Raw genomic sequence first — 7,817 nt, forward strand, 5'->3', positions numbered from 1 at the left:
TTCATGTGATCAGATATAGAGGTGGTTGACGAGGGTTCATGTGATCAGATATAGAGGTGGTTGACGAGGGTTCATGTGATCAGATATAGAGGTGGTTGTGAGGTTAATGTGATCAGATATAGATTGGTTGATCGAGGTTAATCTGATCAGATATGAGGTGGTTGAGGAGGGTTAATGCCACAGCAGATATAGAGGTGGTTGATGAGGGTTCATTGATCAAATAGAGGTGGTTGATGAGGGTTCATGTGATCAGATATAGAGGTGGTTGATGAGGGTTAATGTGATCAGATATAGAGGTGGTTGATGAGGGTTAATGTGATCAGATATAGAGGTGGTTGATGAGGGTTAATGTGATCAGATATAGAGGTGGTTGAGGAGGGTTCATGTGATCAGATATAGAGGTGGTTGATGAAGGTTCATGTGATCAGATATAGAGGTGGTTGATGAGGGTTCATGTGATCAGATATAGAGGTGGTTGATGAGGGTTAATGTGATCAGATATAGAGGTGGTTGATGAGGGTTCATGTGATCAGATATAGGGTGGTTGATGGGGGTTCATGTGATCAGATATAGAGGTGGTTGATGAGGGTAAATGTGATCAGATATAGAGGTGGTTGATGAGGGTTCATGTGATCCAGATATAGAGGTGGTTGAGGAGGGTTTTGTCTTTGATATAGAGGTGGTTGATGAGGGTTCATGTGATCAGATATAGAGGTTTGAAGGGTTCATGTGATCAGATATAGAGGTGGTTGATGAGGGTTAATGTGATCAGATATAGAGGTGGTTGAGGAGGGTTAATGTGATCAGATATGAGGTGGTTGATGAGGGTTCATGTGATCAGATATAGAGGTGGTTGATGAGGGTTCATGTGATCAGATATAGAGGTGGTTGATGAGGGTTCATGTGATCAGATATAGAGGTGGTTGATGAGGGTTAATGTGATCAGATATAGAGGTGGTTGATGAGGGTTCATGTGATCAGATATAGAGGTGGTTGATGAGGGTTAATGTGATCAGATATAGAGGTGGTTGAGGAGGGTTAATGTGATCAGATATAGAGGTGGTTGAGGAGGGTTAATGTGATCAGATATAGAGGTGGTTGATGAGGGTTCATGTGATCAGATATAGAGGTGGTTGATGAGGGTTCATGTGATCAGATATAGAGGTGGTTGATGAGGGTTAATGTGATCAGATATAGAGGTGGTTGATGAGGGTTCATGTGATCAGATATAGAGGTGGTTGATGAGGGTTCATGTGATCAGATATAGAGGTGGTTGATGAGGGTTAATGTGATCAGATATAGAGGTGGTTGATGAGGGTTCATGTGATCAGATATAGAGGTGGTTGATGAGGGTTAATGTGATCAGATATAGAGGTGGTTGAGGAGGGTTAATGTGATCAGATATAGAGGTGGTTGATGAGGGTTAATGTGATCAGATATAGAGGTGGTTGATGAGGGTTAATGTGATCAGATATAGAGGTGGTTGATGAGGGTTAATGTGATCAGATATAGAGGTGGTTGATGAGGGTTAATGTGATCAGATATAGAGGTGGTTGATGAAGGTTCATGTGATCAGATATAAGCTGGTAAGCTGCTCTGACAGCTGATGCTTAAAGTTAGTGAGGGAGATGTAAGTCTCCAACTTCAGTGATTTTTGCAGTTTGTTCCAGTCAGAGAACTGCAAGGAAAGGCGGCCAAAGGTGGTGTTGGCTTTGGGGATGACCCGTGAAATATACCTACTGTAGTGCATGCTACGGGTGGGTGTTGGTATGGTGCCCAGGGAACTGAGATAGTTTTGATGTCTTCACTATTATTCTACAATGTATAAAATCGTAAAAATAAAGAAAACACACTTGAATGAGTAGCTGTGTCAAAACTTTTGACTGGTAACGTGTGTCACATCACGTTGGTTTGTGGCGGCACACAATTGCCCCAGCGCTGTCCGGGTTTGGCCGGGGAAGGCCGTCATTGTAAATAATAATTTGTTCTTAGCTGACTTGCCTAGTTAAATAAAGGTTCAATTAAAAATTAAAAAACACGAGGTGACGGCCCGGAGGATGAATGGCCCGGGAAGTATCTCTGTTCATTCGTGCCATTGATAAAATGCAATTGTGTTCGTTGTCCGTAATACTTGTTCTTAGACATGCAAACACTTGCCTAGTTAAATAACCCCCCCAAAGGTTCACAACGTTGACATCAGCAAACACTTAAAAACACGAGGCTCTCTGTTTACAACGTTGACATCATCAAACACTATAACCCCCCACCATGGGGGAGGATGAATGACAGGACAACCATGGGGCCTCTGGGACATCATCTCATCACGTTGTATCTCTGTTTCTGTTCATTCAAATTGCCATTGATCACAAAATGCAATTGGGGCACTCTGTTTGACATCATCAAACACTATAACCCCCCCACCATGTCCGTAGCTTCTGCCTGCCCCATACTATAACCCCACCACCACCGTGAGGCACTCTGTTCACAACGTTGACATCAGCAAACACTATAACCCCACCACCATGGGGCACTCTGTTCACAACGTTGACATCAGCAAACACCATACCATAACCCCACCACCACCATGGGGCACTCTGTTCACAACGTTGACATCAGCAAACACTATAACCCCACCACCATGGGGCACGTTGACATCATCAAACACTATAACCCCCACCATGGGGTCTGTTCACAACGTGACATCATCAAACACTATAACCCCCCACCATGGGGCTGTTCCTCATCAGCAGCCGGTGACATCAGACGTTGACATCATCAAACACTATAACCCCCCCAGAGGAGACGCACTCTGTTCACAACGTGACATCAGAGTATCACAGAGGAGATGGTGACATCAGAGTATCACAGAGGAGACGGTGACATCAGAGTATCACAGAGGAGACGGTGACATCAGAGTATCACAGAGGAGATGGTGACATCAGAGTATCACAGAGGAGATGGTGACATCAGAGTATCACAGAGGAGATGGTGACATCAGAGTATCACAGAGGAGACGGTGACATCAGAGTATCACAGAGGAGACGGTGACATCAGAGTATCACAGAGGAGATGGTGACATCAGAGTATCACAGAGGAGATGGTGACATCAGAGTATCACAGAGGAGATGGTGACATCAGAGTATCACAGAGGAGATGGTGACATCAGAGTATCACAGAGTATCACAGAGGAGATGGTGACATCAGAGTATCACAGAGGAGACGGTGACATCAGAGTATCACAGAGGAGATGGTGACATCAGAGTATCACAGAGGAGATGGTGACATCAGAGTATCACAGAGGAGATGGTGACATCAGAGTATCACAGAGGAGATGGTGACATCAGAGTATCACAGAGGAGATGGTGACATCAGAGTATCACAGAGGAGATGGTGACATCAGAGTATCACAGAGGAGATGGTGACATCAGAGTATCACAGAGGAGATGGTGACATCAGAGTATCACAGAGGAGATGGTGACATCAGAGTATCACAGAGGAGATGGTGACATCAGAGTATCACAGAGGAGATGGTGACATCAGAGTATCACAGAGGAGATGGTGACATCAGAGTATCACAGAGGAGATGGTGACATCAGAGTATCACAGAGGAGACGGTGACATCAGAGTATCACAAAGGAGAAAGATTTTGTATTTTTTTTTAAATATTTTATTTTTGCATTTTCCAATTAAGAACATTCAAAACAAAAGTCAAAAGATATTAGACAACGATAGGACAATGTGACAGTAACAGACGAACGTAACAAAAATAAATTATAATTCTAGTTATATAAACAAACATACAATAATTTAAAAAATAATAATAATTAAAAAATAATTAAAAAATAACGAGACATTGGATCACCTGCCGTAGGCTACATATTATACATTACGTGTGAAACATTATGTGAGGATTATATAAAGATTCAATCAATGAGATGTGGGGGGAGATTCTCCATATAGTCAATAAAAGGTTGCCAAATTCTGTAAAAATGTCTTTAACTTATTCCTCAAGCAGGAAGTGATTTTCTCCAAAGGGATACAACTATTAACTTCCGAAAGCCACATTGCAACTGGCAGGGAGGAATCCAATTTCCATTTCAAGGCAATACATTTCTTGGCAATCGCTAGCAATATTTCTGTTAGCTTTATAGTATGGCTTTGCCTAAGATTGGTGTTAAAGTTACCCAGTAGACAGACCTCCGGGTCTAAAGGGAATGCAACCCCGTGAGTTGAGGATATGGTATCGCATACCCCCTGCCAGAAACCATGTAGTTTTGAACACTGCCAAGTGGAATGGAGGAATGCTCCTTCATCTGAGCCACATCTAAAACATAGGGAGGAGATATCTGGGTTGAACCTGTGCAGTCTAGATGGGGTGATATAGAGCTGATGGAGGAATGTTCCTGAGCCACATCTAAAACATAGGGAGGAGATATCTGGGTTGAACCTGTGCAGTCTAGATGGGGTGATATAGAGCTGATGGAGGAAATTAAACTGGATCAGTCTGTATCTGGAGTTCAATGTGGATGTAACCCCATCCCTGCATAGGTCACTCCATAGATCCTCATCAAGATCAATACCCAGATCTTTCTCCCATCTAAGTCGGGGTTTATCTAGCCCAGGCAGTGTTAGTCCTGACATAAGAGCATTGTAAACACGGGAAATGGTCTTGAACAGTGGTTGGTCTGCGTGGCAGAGTTGTTCAATAGATGACATCTTCGGTAGGTTCCATTGTCCCTTGAGAGTCACCCTAATAAAGTTTCGTAGTTGTAGGTAGTTAAAGAAGTCTCTGTTAGGCAAGTGGTATTTCTGTTTCAGCTGATCAAAAGACATAAGAACTCCTTCCTCGTAACAATGTTCCTGAAGAGTGATCCCCTTATCAGACCATGGTCTAAAGTTACTATTCTGGAAAAACATAGGGATCAATCTATTGTTCCATAAAGGGGTTTTAGGGGAAAGGAATTCCCCTCGTCCGAACAGCTCATGCAGTTTGCACCATGCCAGGACAGAATGTATGATTAAAGGGTTGTCTGTGATGGTTTTTATAGATTTTCTGTCCCATTTGTAAAACAAATCTGCCCCAGTGTCATCATTTACCTCAAGCTTTTCAATGTTCAACCATGAGGGAGAGGGACCATTGTCAAACCTCTGAGCCAGAAACCTAGACTGTGCAGCCCAGTAGTACATTCTAAAATTGGGGAGGTTTAAGCCCCCTTGACTGTAATCAAGGGTCAGTTTATCCAGGCCAACCCTAGGGGTTTTGCCGTGCCAGATAAACCGTCTGGTCAGCTTGTCGAGAGAGGAAAAAAATGCTGCGGGAACAGGGATAGGGAGAGATTGAAACAGATATAGAAACCTGGGCAGGACATTCATTTGAATTACATTGATTCTACCCAGTAGAGTGAGAGGTAAGTCCATCCATTTACAAAGGTCAACCTCCACCTTTTGCAACAAACTGGCCAGATTGAGTTTATAGAGGTTGTTCAGATTACCATCCACCATTATGCCCAAATATGTGAAGCCCATAGGCGACCATCTGAAAGGAAACTTGTGCTTGATGGTATGATGGTCAAAGACAGACAACGGTAAGATTTCGCTTTCATCAAGATATCCAGAGAAAGAACTATAACACTGTAGTAGGATCTGCAAGTGAGGGAGGGAGTGTTCTGGGTTTGTTAGGAATAAGATAAGGTCGTCCGCAAAGAGTGATAATTTATGGGTATGGGGGCCCACCTCAAAGCCATGTATGTCAGGGCACGTTCTAATAGCCTCAGCCAACGGTTCGATGGCGAGGGCAAAGAGGTGGGGGCTAATTGGGCAACCTTGCCTGTTCCCCCTATAAAGAGGGAAAGAGGAGGAAGTAATCCCATTGGTAGCAATCCTAGCTTTAGGAGATTTGTAGAGTGATTTTATCAAATTTACAAACACGGTACCTAAACCGAACTTTTCCAAGAAAGAGGAAAGAGGTATGGCCATTCAACCCTATCAAAGGCCTTTTCAGCGTCGAGGGAGACTGCGACACCAGGTATTTTGTTTTTGTTAGCAAGGTGAATTATATCAAAGAACCTTCTGAGATTATTGGAGGACAATCTATTAATTATGAAGCCAGTCTGATCTGGGTTGACCAACAGGGGAAGACATGACTCCAGTCTGTTAGATAGCATATTGGTGACCAGTTTACAATCTGTGTTAAGGAGAGAGATTGGTCTATAGGAGGCGCACTTTAGCGGGTTTTTCCCTTTCTTGTGGATTACAGTAATCACTGCTTGAGAGAAGGACTCTGGAAATCAGTTGTCTTCTCTGGCTTTTTTAAGTACCTCCATAAAGTAGGGGACCAACAGCTCCCTAAATTCTTTATAGAACTCTGGAGGGAAGCCATCCTCCCCAGGAGATGTATTAGAAGGTAAGGATATAATGGCCTCCAACAATTCAGGGACTGAGAAGTGTTCACTCAGGCGCTCGCTGTCTTCCCTGACAGGCATGGGAGGTTGAGAGAGGAGAGAAAGGAGTCGATCTCTGATAGATCATCGCTTGATTGGGAAGTGTAGAGGTCTTCATAGTATTTCTTAAAAGTATTATTAATTTCAGTAGGGTCGAAAGATATCTCTTTAGTGAAAGTTTCTATGGCATTAATTGTCCTCTTACCTTCCTCTGCTTTCAGTTGCCATGCCAATACTTTCTGAGCTTTCTCTCCAAGCTCGTAATAACGCTGTTTGATTTAGTGATGGCCCTCTCAGCTTGATATGTGTTCAGAATATTATATTTAAGTTTTTTATTTACCAAAAGCCTGTATAGATCTTTAGTCGGGCCTCTTTGGTAGGTTTTCTCTAGCTCTGAGATTTCAGATTCAAGGGCACTCAGTTCCGCACCGTGTTTTCTCTTCAACCCTCTTCAATTAGTATAGGAAATAATCTGTCCCCTCAGGTAGGCCTTCAATGTGTCCCAAAGAATGAAGCTGTCAGGAGCAGAGGGTTTGTTTGTCAAAGTAAAAATATTGATCTGCTCTTTGATGAATGCACAAAATTCAGGTTGCTTTAGAAGTGTAGAATTTAGTCTCCATCTATATGCTCCATTTACCTTGGTAGGAATGGAGATTGATAATACCAGAGGAGAATGGTCACTAAGCAATCTGGGTAGATACTTGACATCTAACACTCTATGAAACAGTTGTGTCGAAAGTAAAAAGTTATCTATGCGTGTGTGTGTCTTGTGTGGGTGTGAATAAAAAGAGTAGTCCCTATCCTGTGGGTGCAACTGTCTCCAGATGTCTAGTAAATTGAGATCTTTCATGAATGACATGGTGAGCTTGCCGGCTTTGGTAAGAAGTGAGGGTTTATCAGAAGACCTATCAAGAACTGTATCTAAGCGATGGTCATGTCTAGCGATGGTATCTTCAACTGTGCTAATGCGCAACTCTGCCTCAGTCGTTCTCAAAAGGAGATCATTCATGGAGGATTTCAGGTCGTCAATGGAAGAATGGAGTTCAGCCGATTTCTTATCGATTTTCAGAGAAAGACCTCTGTTACCATCCTGAATTTCCCGGAGGAGAGTAGCCAGCATGTCGGCAGGCTCGCAAGAGGCTGCTGAGAGCAACAGTCTGGAACTGTCGTCTGAGTTATGAGGGCTAATGCTAATCTTGCTAGCTGTAGCGTTATCGTTATCTTGGGAATCAACAACGTTTTGGTCGTCCTTTTTGCCTCTCGGTCTGAGGTCCATGGCTCTTTGGGAAGGTACTTGACAATTTATCAGCCGATGTTAGAATATTGTTTCAACGTTGTTATTTAGGTAAAAATAGAATAACTTTGAAGAGCTCGGTT

Source organism: Oncorhynchus keta, unplaced genomic scaffold (assembly GCF_023373465.1).
Source record: "Oncorhynchus keta strain PuntledgeMale-10-30-2019 unplaced genomic scaffold, Oket_V2 Un_scaffold_1378_pilon_pilon, whole genome shotgun sequence".
Taxonomy (NCBI): Eukaryota; Metazoa; Chordata; class Actinopteri; order Salmoniformes; family Salmonidae; genus Oncorhynchus; species Oncorhynchus keta.